This window comes from Podarcis erhardii (genome assembly GCF_964252035.2).
Source record: "Podarcis erhardii genome assembly, chromosome: 3".
Taxonomy (NCBI): domain Eukaryota; kingdom Metazoa; phylum Chordata; class Lepidosauria; order Squamata; family Lacertidae; genus Podarcis; species Podarcis erhardii.
In genome coordinates, this window is record NC_138507.1 from 12,579,637 (window position 1) to 12,595,381 (window position 15,745).

Genomic DNA, 15,745 nt, shown 5'->3' on the forward strand with positions numbered 1-15,745 from the left:
ACAGGACAAGAAATCAGCCCTCGACAACATAACCGGCAGAAAGAGATTTTTTTGAAAAAATCCCTAAGCCCCGGGGTCACAATTTCAGCAAAAATCTGACTTTTGGCAATTCACTCAAAAATGGTGCCAAACGGTTGCAAATGCTCCCCTGAAAGGTTTCGCGGTCGAAACAGAAGGCTTTTTATCACAGAACAAGAAATCAGCCCTCGACAACTTAACCGTCAGAAAAAGATTTTTTTGAAAAAATCCCTAAGCCCCGGGGTCACAATTTCAGCAAAAATCTGACTTTTGGCAATTCACTCAAAAATGGTGCCAAACGGTTGCAAATGCTCCCCTGAAAGGTTTGGCGGTCGAAACAGAAGGCTTTTTATCACAGAACAAGAAATCAGCCCTCGACAACTTAACCGGCAGAAAAATTTTTTTTTGAAAAAATCCCTAAGCCCCGGGGTCACAATTTCAGCAAAAATCTGACTTTTGGCAATTCACTCAAAAATGATGCCTAGCTGTTGCAAATGCACCCCTGAAAGGTTTGGCCGTCAAAACAGAAGGCTTTTATCACAGGACAAGAAATCAGCCCTTGACAACTTAACGGGCAGAAAAAGATTTTTTTTGAAAAAATCCCTAAGCCCCGGGGTCACAATTTCAGCAAAAATATGACTTTTGGCAATTCACTCAAAAATGGTGCTAAACGGTTGCAAATGCTCCCCTGAAAGGTTTCGCGGTCGAAACAGAAGGCTTTTTATCACAGAACAAGAAATCAGCCCTCGACAACTTAACCGGCAGAAAAATATTTTTTTTAAAAAATCCCTAAGCCCCGGGGTCACAATTTCAGCAAAAATCTGACTTTTGGCAATTCACTCAAAAATGGTGCTAAACGGTTGCAAATGCTCTCCTGAAAGGTTTCGCGGTCGAAACAGAAGGCTTTTTATCACAGAACAAGAAATCAGCCCTCGACAACTTAACCGGCAGAAAAATATTTTTTTGAAAAAATCCCTAAGCCCCGGGGTCACAATTTCAGCAAAAATCTGACTTTTGGCAATTCACTCAAAAATGATGCCTAGCTGTTGCAAATGCACCCCTGAAAGGTTTGGCCGTCAAAACAGAAGGCTTTTATCACAGGACAAGAAAACAGCCCTTGACAACTTAATGGACAGAAAAAGATTTTTTTGAAAAAATCCCTAAGCCCCGGGGTCACAATTTCAGCAAAAATCTGACTTTTGGCAATTCACTCAAAAATGGTGCCAAACGGTTGCAAATGCTCCCCTGAAAGGTTTGGCGGTCGAAACAGAAGGCTTTTTATCACAAAACAAGAAATCAGCCCTCGACAACATAACCGGCAGAAAAAGATTTTTTTGAAAAAATCCCTAAGCCCCGGGGTCACAATTTCAGCAAAAATCTGACTTTTGGCAATTCACTCAAAAATGGTGCCAAACGGTTGCAAATGCTCCCCTGAAAGGTTTCGCGGTCGAAACAGAAGGCTTTTTATCACAGAACAAGAAATCAGCCCTCGACAACTTAACCGTCAGAAAAAGATTTTTTTGAAAAAATCCCTAAGCCCCGGGGTCACAATTTCAGCAAAAATCTGACTTTTGGCAATTCACTCAAAAATGGTGCCAAACGGTTGCAAATGCTCCCCTGAAAGGTTTGGCGGTCGAAACAGATGGCTTTTTATCACAGAACAAGAAATCAGCCCTCGACAACTTAACCGGCAGAAAAAATTTTTTTTGAAAAAATCCCTAAGCCCCGGGGTCACAATTTCAGCAAAAATCTGACTTTTGGCAATTCACTCAAAAATGATGCCTAGCTGTTGCAAATGCACCCCTGAAAGGTTTGGCCGTCAAAACAGAAGGCTTTTATCACAGGACAAGAAATCAGCCCTTGACAACTTAACGGGCAGAAAAAGATTTTTTTGAAAAAATCCCTAAGCCCCGGGGTCACAATTTCAGCAAAAATATGACTTTTGGCAATTCACTCAAAAATGGTGCTAAACGGTTGCAAATGCTCCCCTGAAAGGTTTCGCGGTCGAAACAGAAGGCTTTTTATCACAGAACAAGAAATCAGCCCTCGACAACTTAACCGGCAGAAAAATATTTTTTTAAAAAAATCCCTAAGCCCCGGGGTCACAATTTCAGCAAAAATCTGACTTTTGGCAATTCACTCAAAAATGGTGCCAAACGGTTGCAAATGCTCCCCTGAAAGGTTTGGAGAAGGAAACAGAAGGCTATTAATCACAGGACAAGAAATCAGCCCTCGACAACTTAACCAGCAGAAAAAGATTTTTTCAAAAAAATCCCTAAGCCCCGGGGTCACAATTTCAGCAAAAATCTGACTTTTGGCAATTCACTCAAAAATGGTGGTAAACGGTTGCAAATGCTCTCCTGAAAGGTTTCGCGGTCGAAACAGAAGGCTTTTTATCACAGAACAAGAAATCAGCCCTCGACAACTTAACCGGCAGAAAAATATTTTTTTGAAAAAATCCCTAAGCCCCGGGGTCACAATTTCAGCAAAAATCTGACTTTTGGCAATTCACTCAAAAATGATGCCTAGCTGTTGCAAATGCACCCCTGAAAGGTTTGGCAGTCGAAACAGAAGGCTTTTTATCACAGAACAAGAAATCAGCCCTCGACAACTTAAGCGGCAGAAAAAGATTTTTTGAAAAAATCCCTAAGCCCTGGGGTCACAATTTCAGCAAAAATCTGACTTTTGGCAATTCACTCAAAAATGGTGCCAAATGGTTGCAAATGCTCCCCTGAAAGGTTTGGCGGTCAAAACAGATGGCTTTTTATCACAGGACAAGAAATCAGCCCTCGACAACTTAACCGGCAGAAAAAGATTTTTTGAAAAAATCCCTAAGCCCCGGGGTCACAATTTCAGCAATAATCTGACTTTTGGCAATTCACTCAAAAATGGTGCCAAACGGTTGCAAATGCTCCCCTAAAAGGTTTGGCGGTCGAAACAGAAGGCTTTTTATCACAGAACAAGAAATCAGCCCTCGACAACTTAACCGGCAGAAAAAGATTTTTTGAAAAAATCCCTAAGCCCTGGGGTCACAATTTCAGCAAAAATCTGACTTTTGGCAATTCACTCAAAAATGGTGCCAAACGGTTGCAAATGCTCCCCTGAAAGGTTTGGCGGTCAAAACAGATGGCTTTTTATCACAGGACAAGAAATCAGCCCTCGACAACTTAACCGGCAGAAAAAGATTTTTTGAAAAAATCCCTAAGCCCCGGGGTCACAATTTCAGCAATAATCTGACTTTTGGCAATTCACTCAAAAATGGTGCCAAACGGTTGCAAATGCTCCCCTAAAAGGTTTGGCGGTCAAAACAGAAGGCTTTTTATCACAGAACAAGAAATAAGCCCTCGACAACTTAACCGGCAGAAAAAATTTTTTTTGAAAAAATCCCTAAGCCCCGGGGTCACAATTTCAGCAAAAATCTGACTTTTGGCAATTTACTCAAAAATGATGCCTAGCTGTTGCAAATGCTCCCCTGAAAGGTTTGGCGGTCGAAACAGAAGGCTTTTAATCACAGGACAAGAAATCAGCTCTCGACAACATAACCGGCAGAAAAAGATTTTTTGAAAAAATCCCTAAGCCCCGGGGTCACAATTTCAGCAAAAATCTGACTTTTGGCAATTCACTCAAAAATGGTGCTAAACGGTTGCAAATGCTCTCCTGAAAGGTTTCGCGGTCGAAACAGAAGGCTTTTTATCACAGAAGAAGAAATCAGCCCTCGACAACTTAACCGGCAGAAAAAGATTTTTTTGTAAAAATCCCTAAGCCCCGGGGTCACAATTTCAGCAAAAATCTGACTTTTGGCAATTCACTCAAAAATGGTGCTAAACGGTTGCAAATGCTCTCCTGAAAGGTTTCGCGGTCGAAACAGAAGGCTTTTTATCACAGAACAAGAAATCAGCCCTCGACAACTTAACCGGCAGAAAAATATTTTTTTGAAAAAATCCCTAAGCCCCGGGGTCACAATTTCAGCAAAAATCTGACTTTTGGCAATTCACTCAAAAATGATGCCTAGCTGTTGCAAATGCACCCCTGAAAGGTTTGGCGGTCGAAACAGAAGGCTTTTTATCACAGAACAAGAAATCAGCCCTCGACAACTTAACCGGCAGAAAATTTTTTTTTTGAAAAAATCCCTAAGCCCCGGGGTCACAATTTCAGCAAAAATCTGACTTTTGGCAATTCACTCAAAAATGATGCCTAGCTGTTGCAAATGCACCCCTGAAAGGTTTGGCCGTCAAAACAGAAGGCTTTTATCACAGGACAAGAAAACAGCCCTTGACAACTTAATGGGCAGAAAAAGATTTTTTTGAAAAAATCCCTAAGCCCCGGGGTCACAATTTCAGCAAAAATCTGACTTTTGGCAATTCACTCAAAAATGGTGCCAAACGGTTGCAAATGCTCCCCTGAAAGGTTTGGCGGTCGAAACAGAAGGCTTTTTATCACAGAAGAAGAAATCAGCCCTCGACAACATAACCGGCAGAAAGAGATTTTTTTGAAAAAATCCCTAAGCCCCGGGGTCACAATTTCAGCAAAAATCTGACTTTTGGCAATTCACTCAAAAATGGTGCCAAACGGTTGCAAATGCTCCCCTGAAAGGTTTCGCGGTCGAAACAGAAGGCTTTTTATCACAGAACAAGAAATCAGCCCTCGACAACTTAACCGTCAGAAAAAGATTTTTTTGAAAAAATCCCTAAGCCCCGGGGTCACAATTTCAGCAAAAATCTGACTTTTGGCAATTCACTCAAAAATGATGCCTAGCTGTTGCAAATGCACCCCTGAAAGGTTTGGCGGTCGAAACAGAAGGCTTTTTATCACAGAACAAGAAATCAGCCCTCGACAACTTAACCGGCAGAAAATTTTTTTTTTGAAAAAATCCCTAAGCCCCGGGGTCACAATTTCAGCAAAAATCTGACTTTTGGCAATTCACTCAAAAATGATGCCTAGCTGTTGCAAATGCACCCCTGAAAGGTTTGGCCGTCAAAACAGAAGGCTTTTATCACAGGACAAGAAAACAGCCCTTGACAACTTAATGGACAGAAAAAGATTTTTTTGAAAAAATCCCTAAGCCCCGGGGTCACAATTTCAGCAAAAATCTTACTTTTGGCAATTCACTCTAAAATGGTGCCAAACGGTTGCAAATGCTCCCCTGAAAGGTTTCGCGGTCGAAACAGAAGGCTTTTTATCACAGAACAAGAAATCAGCCCTCGACAACTTAACCGTCAGAAAAAGATTTTTTTGAAAAAATCCCTAAGCCCCGGGGTCACAATTTCAGCAAAAATCTGACTTTTGGCAATTCACTCAAAAATGGTGCCAAACGGTTGCAAATGCTCCCCTGAAAGGTTTGGCGGTCGAAACAGAAGGCTTTTATCACAGGAAAAGAAATCAGCCCTTGACAACTTAACGGGCAGAAAAAGATTTTTTTGAAAAAATCCCTAAGCCCCGGGGTCACAATTTCAGCAAAAATATGACTTTTGGCAATTCACTCAAAAATGGTGCTAAACGGTTGCAAATGCTCCCCTGAAAGGTTTCGCGGTCGAAACAGAAGGCTTTTTATCACAGAACAAGAAATCAGCCCTCGACAACTTAACCGGCAGAAAAATATTTTTTTTAAAAAATCCCTAAGCCCCGGGGTCACAATTTCAGCAAAAATCTGACTTTTGGCAATTCACTCAAAAATGGTGCCAAACGGTTGCAAATGCTCCCCTGAAAGGTTTGGAGAAGGAAACAGAAGGCTATTAATCACAGGACAAGAAATCAGCCCTCGACAACTTAACCAGCAGAAAAAGATTTTTTCAAAAAAATCCCTAAGCCCCGGGGTCACAATTTCAGCAAAAATCTGACTTTTGGCAATTCACTCAAAAATGGTGCTAAACGGTTGCAAATGCTCTCGTGAAAGGTTTCGGGTTGAAATAAAAGGCTTTTTATCACAGAACAAGAAATCAGCCCTCGACAACTTAACCGGCAGAAAAAGATTTTTTGAAAAAATCCCTAAGCCCCGGGGTCACAATTTCAGCAATAATCTGACTTTTGGCAATTCACTCAAAAATGGTGCCAAACGGTTGCAAATGCTCCCCTAAAAGGTTTGGCGGTCGAAACAGAAGGCTTTTTATCACAGAACAAGAAATAAGCCCTCGACAACTTAACCGGCAGAAAATTTTTTTTTTGAAAAAATCCCTAAGCCCCGGGGTAACAATTTCAGCAAAAATCTGACTTTTGGCAATTTACTCAAAAATGATGCCTAGCTGTTGCAAATGCTCCCCTGAAAGGTTTGGCGGTCGAAACAGAAGGCTTTTAATCACAGGACAAGAAATCAGCTCTCGACAACATAACCGGCAGAAAAAGATTTTTTGAAAAAATCCCTAAGCCCCGGGGTCACAATTTCAGCAAAAATCTGACTTTTGGCAATTCACTCAAAAATGGTGCTAAACGGTTGCAAATGCTCTCCTGAAAGGTTTCGCGGTCGAAACAGAAGGCTTTTTATCACAGAAGAAGAAATCAGCCCTCGACAACTTAACCGGCAGAAAAAGATTTTTTTGTAAAAATCCCTAAGCCCCGGGGTCACAATTTCAGCAAAAATCTGACTTTTGGCAATTCACTCAAAAATGGTGCTAAACGGTTGCAAATGCTCTCCTGAAAGGTTTCGCGGTCGAAACAGAAGGCTTTTTATCACAGAACAAGAAATCAGCCCTCGACAACTTAACCGGCAGAAAAATATTTTTTTAAAAAAATCCCTAAGCCCCGGGGTCACAATTTCAGCAAAAATCTGACTTTTGGCATTTCACTCAAAAATGATGCCTAGCTGTTGCAAATGCACCCCTGAAAGGTTTGGCGGTCGAAACAGAAGGCTTTTTATCACAGAAGAAGAAATCAGCCCTCGACAACTTAACCGGCAGAAAATTTTTTTTTTGAAAAAATCCCTAAGCCCCGGGGTCACAATTTCAGCAAAAATCTGACTTTTGGCAATTCACTCAAAAATGATGCCTAGCTGTTGCAAATGCACCCCTGAAAGGTTTGGCCGTCAAAACAGAAGGCTTTTATCACAGGACAAGAAAACAGCCCTTGACAACTTGACGGGCAGAAAAAGATTTTTTTGAAAAAATCCCTAAGCCCCGGGGTCACAATTTCAGCAAAAATCTGACTTTTGGCAATTCACTCAAAAATGGTGCCAAACGGTTGCAAATGCTCCCCTGAAAGGTTTGGCGGTCGAAACAGAAGGCTTTTTATCACAGAAGAAGAAATCAGCCCTCGACAACATAACCGGCAGAAAGAGATTTTTTTGAAAAAATCCCTAAGCCCCGGGGTCACAATTTCAGCAAAAATCTGACTTTTGGCAATTCACTCAAAAATGGTGCCAAACGGTTGCAAATGCTCCCCTGAAAGGTTTCGCGGTCGAAACAGAAGGCTTTTTATCACAGAACAAGAAATCAGCCCTCGACAACTTAACCGTCAGAAAAAGATTTTTTTGAAAAAATCCCTAAGCCCCGGGGTCACAATTTCAGCAAAAATCTGACTTTTGGCAATTCACTCAAAAATGGTGCCAAACGGTTGCAAATGCTCCCCTGAAAGGTTTGGCGGTCGAAACAGAAGGCTTTTTATCACAGAACAAGAAATCAGCCCTCGACAACTTAACCGGCAGAAAAATTTTTTTTTGAAAAAATCCCTAAGCCCCGGGGTCACAATTTCAGCAAAAATCTGACTTTTGGCAATTCACTCAAAAATGATGCCTAGCTGTTGCAAATGCACCCCTGAAAGGTTTGGCCGTCAAAACAGAAGGCTTTTATCACAGGACAAGAAATCAGCCCTTGACAACTTAACGGGCAGAAAAAGATTTTTTTGAAAAAATCCCTAAGCCCCGGGGTCACAATTTCAGCAAAAATATGACTTTTGGCAATTCACTCAAAAATGGTGCTAAACGGTTGCAAATGCTCCCCTGAAAGGTTTCGCGGTCGAAACAGAAGGCTTTTTATCACAGAACAAGAAATCAGCCCTCGACAACTTAACCGGCAGAAAAATATTTTTTTAAAAAAATCCTAAGCGCCGGGGTCACAATTTCAGCAAAAATCTGACTTTTGGCAATTCACTCAAAAATGGTGCCAAACGGTTGCAAATGCTCCCCTGAAAGGTTTGGAGAATCAAACAGAAGGCTATTAATCACAGGACAAGAAATCAGCCCTCGACAACTTAACCAGCAGAAAAAGATTTTTTCAAAAAAATCCCTAAGCCCAGGGGTCACAATTTCAGCAAAAATCTGACTTTTGGCAATTCACTCAAAAATGGTGGTAAACGGTTGCAAATGCTCTCCTGAAAGGTTTCGCGGTCGAAACAGAAGGCTTTTTATCACAGAACAAGAAATCAGCCCTCGACAACTTAACCGGCAGAAAAATATTTTTTTGAAAAAATCCCTAAGCCCCGGGGTCACAATTTCAGCAAAAATCTGACTTTTGGCAATTCACTCAAAAATGATGCCTAGCTGTTGCAAATGCACCCCTGAAAGGTTTGGCAGTCGAAACAGAAGGCTTTTTATCACAGAACAAGAAATCAGCCCTCGACAACTTAAGCGGCAGAAAAAGATTTTTTGAAAAAATCCCTAAGCCCCGGGGTCACAATTTCAGCAAAAATCTGACTTTTGGGAATTCACTCAAAAATGGTGCCAAATGGTTGCAAATGCTCCCCTGAAAGGTTTGGCGGTCAAAACAGATGGCTTTTTATCACAGGACAAGAAATCAGCCCTCGACAACTTAACCGGCAGAAAAAGATTTTTTGAAAAAATCCCTAAGCCCCGGGGTCACAATTTCAGCAATAATCTGACTTTTGGCAATTCACTCAAAAATGGTGCCAAACGGTTGCAAATGCTCCCCTAAAAGGTTTGGCGGTCGAAACAGAAGGCTTTTTATCACAGAACAAGAAATCAGCCCTCGACAACTTAACCGTCAGAAAAAGATTTTTTTGAAAAAATCCCTAAGCCCCGGGGTCACAATTTCAGCAAAAATCTGACTTTTGGCAATTCACTCAAAAATGATGCCTAGCTGTTGCAAATGCACCCCTGAAAGGTTTGGCCGTCAAAACAGAAGGCTTTTATCACAGGACAAGAAATCAGCCCTCGACAACTTAACCGGCAGAAAAAGATTTTTTGAAAAAATCCCTAAGCCCCGGGGTCACAATTTCAGCAAAAATCTGACTTTTGGCAATTCACTCAAAAATGGTGCTAAACGGTTGCAAATGCTCTCCTGAAAGGTTTCGCGGTCGAAACAGAAGGCTTTTTATCACAGAACAAGAAATCAGCCCTCGACAACTAAACCGGCAGAAAAAGATTTTTTTGTAAAAATCCCTAAGCCCCGGGGTCACAATTTCAGCAAAAATCTGACTTTTGGGAATTCACTCAAAAATGGTTCTAAACGGTTGCAAATGCTCTCCTGAAAGGTTTGGCGGTCGAAACAGAAGGCTTTTTATCACAGAACAAGAAATCAGCCCTCGACAACTTAACCGGCAGAAAAATATTTTTTTTAAAAAATCCCTAAGCCCCGGGGTCACAATTTCAGCAAAAATCTGACTTTTGGCAATTCACTCAAAAATGATGCCTAGCTGTTGCAAATGCACCCCTGAAAGGTTTGGCGGTCGAAACAGAAGGCTTTTTATCACAGAACAAGAAATCAGCCCTCGACAACTTAACCGGCAGAAAATTTTTTTTTTTTAAAAATCCCTAAGACCCGGGGTCACAATTTCAGCAAAAATCTGACTTTTGGCAATTCACTCAAAAATGATGCCTAGCTGTTGCAAATGCACCCCTGAAAGGTTTGGCCGTCAAAACAGAAGGCTTTTTATCACAGAACAAGAAATCAGCCCTCGACAACTTAACCGTCAGAAAAAGATTTTTTTGAAAAAATCCCTAAGCCCCGGGGTCACAATTTCAGCAAAAATCTGACTTTTGGCAATTTACTCAAAAATGATGCCTAGCTGTTGCAAATGCACCCCTGAAAGGTTTGGCCGTCAAAACAGAAGGCTTTTATCACAGGACAAGAAATCAGCCCTCGACAACTTAACCGGCAGAAAAAGATTTTTTGAAAAAATCCCTAAGCCCCGGGGTCACAATTTCAGCAATAATCTGACTTTTGGCAATTCACTCAAAAATGGTGCCAAACGGTTGCAAATGCTCCCCTAAAAGGTTTGGCGGTCGAAACAGAAGGCTTTTTATCACAGAACAAGAAATAAGCCCTCGACAACTTAACCGGCAGAATATTTTTTTTTTGAAAAAATCCCTAAGCCCCGGGGTCACAATTTCAGCAAAAATCTGACTTTTGGCAATTTACTCAAAAATGATGCCTAGCTGTTGCAAATGCTCCCCTGAAAGGTTTGGCGGTCGAAACAGAAGGCTTTTAATCACAGGACAAGAAATCAGCTCTCGACAACATAACCGGCAGAAAAAGATTTTTTGAAAAAATCCCTAAGCCCCGGGGTCACAATTTCAGCAAAAATCTGACTTTTGGCAATTCACTCAAAAATGGTGCTAAACGGTTGCAAATGCTCTCCTGAAAGGTTTCGCGGTCGAAACAGAAGGCTTTTTATCACAGAACAAGAAATCAGCTCTCGACAACATAACCGGCAGAAAAAGACTTTTTGAAAAAATCCCTAAGCCCCGGGGTCACAATTTCAGCAAAAATCTGACTTTTGGCAATTCACTCAAAAATGGTGCCAAACGGTTGCAAATGCTCTCCTGAAAGGTTTCGCGGTCGAAACAGAAGGCTTTTTATCACAGAACAAGAAATCAGCCCTCGACAACTTAACCGGCAGAAAAAGATTTTTTTGTAAAAATCCCTAAGCCCCGGGGTCACAATTTCAGCAAAAATCTGACTTTTGGCAATTCACTCAAAAATGGTGCTAAACGGTTGCAAATGCTCTCCTGAAAGGTTTCGCGGTCGAAACAGAAGGCTTTTTATCACAGAACAAGAAATCAGCCCTCGACAACTTAACCGGCAGAAAAAAATTTTTTTTAAAAAATCCCTAAGCCCCGGGGTCACAATTTCAGCAAAAATCTGACTTTTGGCAATTCACTCAAAAATGATGCCTAGCTGTTGCAAATGCACCCCTGAAAGGTTTGGCGGTCGAAACAGAAGGCTTTTTATCACAAAACAAGAAATCAGCCCTCGACAACATAACCGGCAGAAAAAGATTTTTTTGAAAAAATCCCTAAGCCCCGGGGTCACAATTTCAGCAAAAATCTGACTTTTGGCAATTCACTCAAAAATGGTGCCAAACGGTTGCAAATGCTCCCCTGAAAGGTTTCACGGTCGAAACAGAAGGCTTTTTATCACAGAACAAGAAATCAGCCCTCGACAACTTAACCGTCAGAAAAAGATTTTTTTGAAAAAATCCCTAAGCCCCGGGGTCACAATTTCAGCAAAAATCTGACTTTTGGCAATTCACTCAAAAATGATGCCTAGCTGTTGCAAATGCACCCCTGAAAGGTTTGGCCGTCAAAACAGAAGGCTTTTATCACAGGACAAGAAATCAGCCCTCGACAACTTAACCGGCAGAAAAAGATTTTTTGAAAAAATCCCTAAGCCCCGGGGTCACAATTTCAGCAAAAATCTGACTTTTGGCAATTCACTCAAAAATGGTGCTAAACGGTTGCAAATGCTCTCCTGAAAGGTTTCGCGGTCGAAACAGAAGGCTTTTTATCACAGAACAAGAAATCAGCCCTCGACAACTAAACCGGCAGAAAAAGATTTTTTTGTAAAAATCCCTAAGCCCCGGGGTCACAATTTCAGCAAAAATCTGACTTTTGGGAATTCACTCAAAAATGGTTCTAAACGGTTGCAAATGCTCTCCTGAAAGGTTTGGCGGTCGAAACAGAAGGCTTTTTATCACAGAACAAGAAATCAGCCCTCGACAACTTAACCGGCAGAAAAATATTTTTTTTAAAAAATCCCTAAGCCCCGGGGTCACAATTTCAGCAAAAATCTGACTTTTGGCAATTCACTCAAAAATGATGCCTAGCTGTTGCAAATGCACCCCTGAAAGGTTTGGCGGTCGAAACAGAAGGCTTTTTATCACAGAACAAGAAATCAGCCCTCGACAACTTAACCGGCAGAAAATTTTTTTTTTTTAAAAATCCCTAAGACCCGGGGTCACAATTTCAGCAAAAATCTGACTTTTGGCAATTCACTCAAAAATGATGCCTAGCTGTTGCAAATGCACCCCTGAAAGGTTTGGCCGTCAAAACAGAAGGCTTTTTATCACAGAACAAGAAATCAGCCCTCGACAACTTAACCGTCAGAAAAAGATTTTTTTGAAAAAATCCCTAAGCCCCGGGGTCACAATTTCAGCAAAAATCTGACTTTTGGCAATTTACTCAAAAATGATGCCTAGCTGTTGCAAATGCACCCCTGAAAGGTTTGGCCGTCAAAACAGAAGGCTTTTATCACAGGACAAGAAATCAGCCCTCGACAACTTAACCGGCAGAAAAAGATTTTTTGAAAAAATCCCTAAGCCCCGGGGTCACAATTTCAGCAATAATCTGACTTTTGGCAATTCACTCAAAAATGGTGCCAAACGGTTGCAAATGCTCCCCTAAAAGGTTTGGCGGTCGAAACAGAAGGCTTTTTATCACAGAACAAGAAATAAGCCCTCGACAACTTAACCGGCAGAATATTTTTTTTTTGAAAAAATCCCTAAGCCCCGGGGTCACAATTTCAGCAAAAATCTGACTTTTGGCAATTTACTCAAAAATGATGCCTAGCTGTTGCAAATGCTCCCCTGAAAGGTTTGGCGGTCGAAACAGAAGGCTTTTAATCACAGGACAAGAAATCAGCTCTCGACAACATAACCGGCAGAAAAAGATTTTTTGAAAAAATCCCTAAGCCCCGGGGTCACAATTTCAGCAAAAATCTGACTTTTGGCAATTCACTCAAAAATGGTGCTAAACGGTTGCAAATGCTCTTCTGAAAGGTTTCGCGGTCGAAACAGAAGGCTTTTTATCACAGAACAAGAAATCAGCCCTCGACAACTTAACCGGCAGAAAAAGATTTTTTTGTAAAAATCCCTAAGCCCCGGGGTCACAATTTCAGCAAAAATCTGACTTTTGGCAATTCACTCAAAAATGGTGCTAAACGGTTGCAAATGCTCTCCTGAAAGGTTTGGCGGTCGAAACAGAAGGCTTTTTATCACAGAACAAGAAATCAGCCCTCGACAACTTAACCGGCAGAAAAATATTTTTTTAAAAAAATCCCTAAGCCCCGGGGTCACAATTTCAGCAAAAATCTGACTTTTGGCAATTCACTCAAAAATGATGCCTAGCTGTTGCAAATGCACCCCTGAAAGGTTTGGCCGTCAAAACAGAAGGCTTTTTATCACAGAACAAGAAATCAGCCCTCGACAACTTAACCGTCAGAAAAAGATTTTTTTGAAAAAATCCCTAAGCCCCGGGGTCACAATTTCAGCAAAAATCTGACTTTTGGCAATTTACTCAAAAATGATGCCTAGCTGTTGCAAATGCACCCCTGAAAGGTTTGGCCGTCAAAACAGAAGGCTTTTATCACAGGACAAGAAATCAGCCCTCGACAACTTAACCGGCAGAAAAAGATTTTTTGAAAAAATCCCTAAGCCCCGGGGTCACAATTTCAGCAATAATCTGACTTTTGGCAATTCACTCAAAAATGGTGCCAAACGGTTGCAAATGCTCCCCTAAAAGGTTTGGCGGTCGAAACAGAAGGCTTTTTATCACAGAACAAGAAATAAGCCCTCGACAACTTAACCGGCAGAATATTTTTTTTTTGAAAAAATCCCTAAGCCCCGGGGTCACAATTTCAGCAAAAATCTGACTTTTGGCAATTTACTCAAAAATGATGCCTAGCTGTTGCAAATGCTCCCCTGAAAGGTTTGGCGGTCGAAACAGAAGGCTTTTAATCACAGGACAAGAAATCAGCTCTCGACAACATAACCGGCAGATAAAGATTTTTTGAAAAAATCCCTAAGCCCCGGGGTCACAATTTCAGCAAAAATCTGACTTTTGGCAATTCACTCAAAAATGATGCCTAGCTGTTGCAAATGCACCCCTGAAAGGTTTGGCGGTCGAAACAGAAGGCTTTTTATCACAGAACAAGAAATCAGCCCTCGACAACTTAACCGGCAGAAAAAGATTTTTTTGAAAAAATCCCTAAGCCCCGGGGTCACAATTTCAGCAAAAATCTGACTTTTGGCAATTCACTCAAAAATGATGCCTAGCTGTTGCAAATGCACCCCTGAAAGGTTTGGCCGTCAAAACAGAAGGCTTTTATCACAGGACAAGAAATCAGCCCTTGACAACTTAACGGGCAGAAAAAGATTTTTTTGAAAAAATCCCTAAGCCCCGGGGTCACAATTTCAGCAAAAATCTGACTTTTGGCAATTCACTCAAAAATGATGCCTAGCTGTTGCAAATGCACCCCTGAAAGGTTTGGCCGTCAAAACAGAAGGCTTTTATCACAGGACAAGAAATCAGCCCTCGACAACTTAACCGGCAGAAAAAGATTTTTTGAAAAAATCCCTAAGCCCCGGGGTCACAATTTCAGCAAAAATCTGAGTTTTGGCAATTCACTCAAAAATGGTGCTAAACGGTTGCAAATGCTCTCCTGAAAGGTTTCGCGGTCGAAACAGAAGGCTTTTTATCACAGAACAAGAAATCAGCCCTCGACAACTTAACCGGCAGAAATTTTTTTTTTGAAAAAATCCCTAAGCCCCGGGGTCACAATTTCAGCAAAAATCTGACTTTTGGCAATTCACTCAAAAATGATGCCTAGCTGTTGCAAATGCACCCCTGAAAGGTTTGGCCGTCAAAACAGAAGGCTTTTTATCACAGAACAAGAAATCAGCCCTCGACAACTTAACCGTCAGAAAAAGATTTTTTTGAAAAAATCCCTAAGCCCCGGGGTCACAATTTCAGCAAAAATCTGACTTTTGGCAATTTACTCAAAAATGATGCCTAGCTGTTGCAAATGCTCCCCTGAAAGGTTTGGCGGTCGAAACAGAAGGCTTTTAATCAAAGGACAAGAAATCAGCTCTCGACAACATAACCGGCAGAAAAAGATTTTTTGAAAAAATCCCTAAGCCCCGGGGTCACAATTTCAGCAAAAATCTGACTTTTGGCAATTCACTCAAAAATGGTGCTAAACGGTTGCAAATGCTCTCCTGAAAGGTTTCGGGTCGAAATAAAAGGCTTTTTATCACAGAACAAGAAATCAGCCCTCGACAACTTAACCGGCAGAAAAATATTTTTTTAAAAAAATCCCTAAGCCCCGGGGTCACAATTTCAGCAAAAATCTGACTTTTGGCAATTCACTCAAAAATGATGCCTAGCTGTTGCAAATGCACCCCTGAAAGGTTTGGCCGTCAAAACAGAAGGCTTTTTATCACAGAACAAGAAATCAGCCCTCGACAACTTAACCGTCAGAAAAAGATTTTTTTGAAAAAATCCCTAAGCCCCGGGGTCACAATTTCAGCAAAAATCTGACTTTTGGCAATTTACTCAAAAATGATGCCTAGCTGTTGCAAATGCTCCCCTGAAAGGTTTGGCGGTCGAAACAGAAGGCTTTTAATCAAAGGACAAGAAATCAGCTCTCGACAACATAACCGGCAGAAAAAGATTTTTTGAAAAAATCCCTAAGCCCCGGGGTCACAATTTCAGCAAAAATCTGACTTTTGGCAATTCACTCAAAAATGGTGCTAAACGGTTGCAAATGCTCTCCTGAAAGGTTTC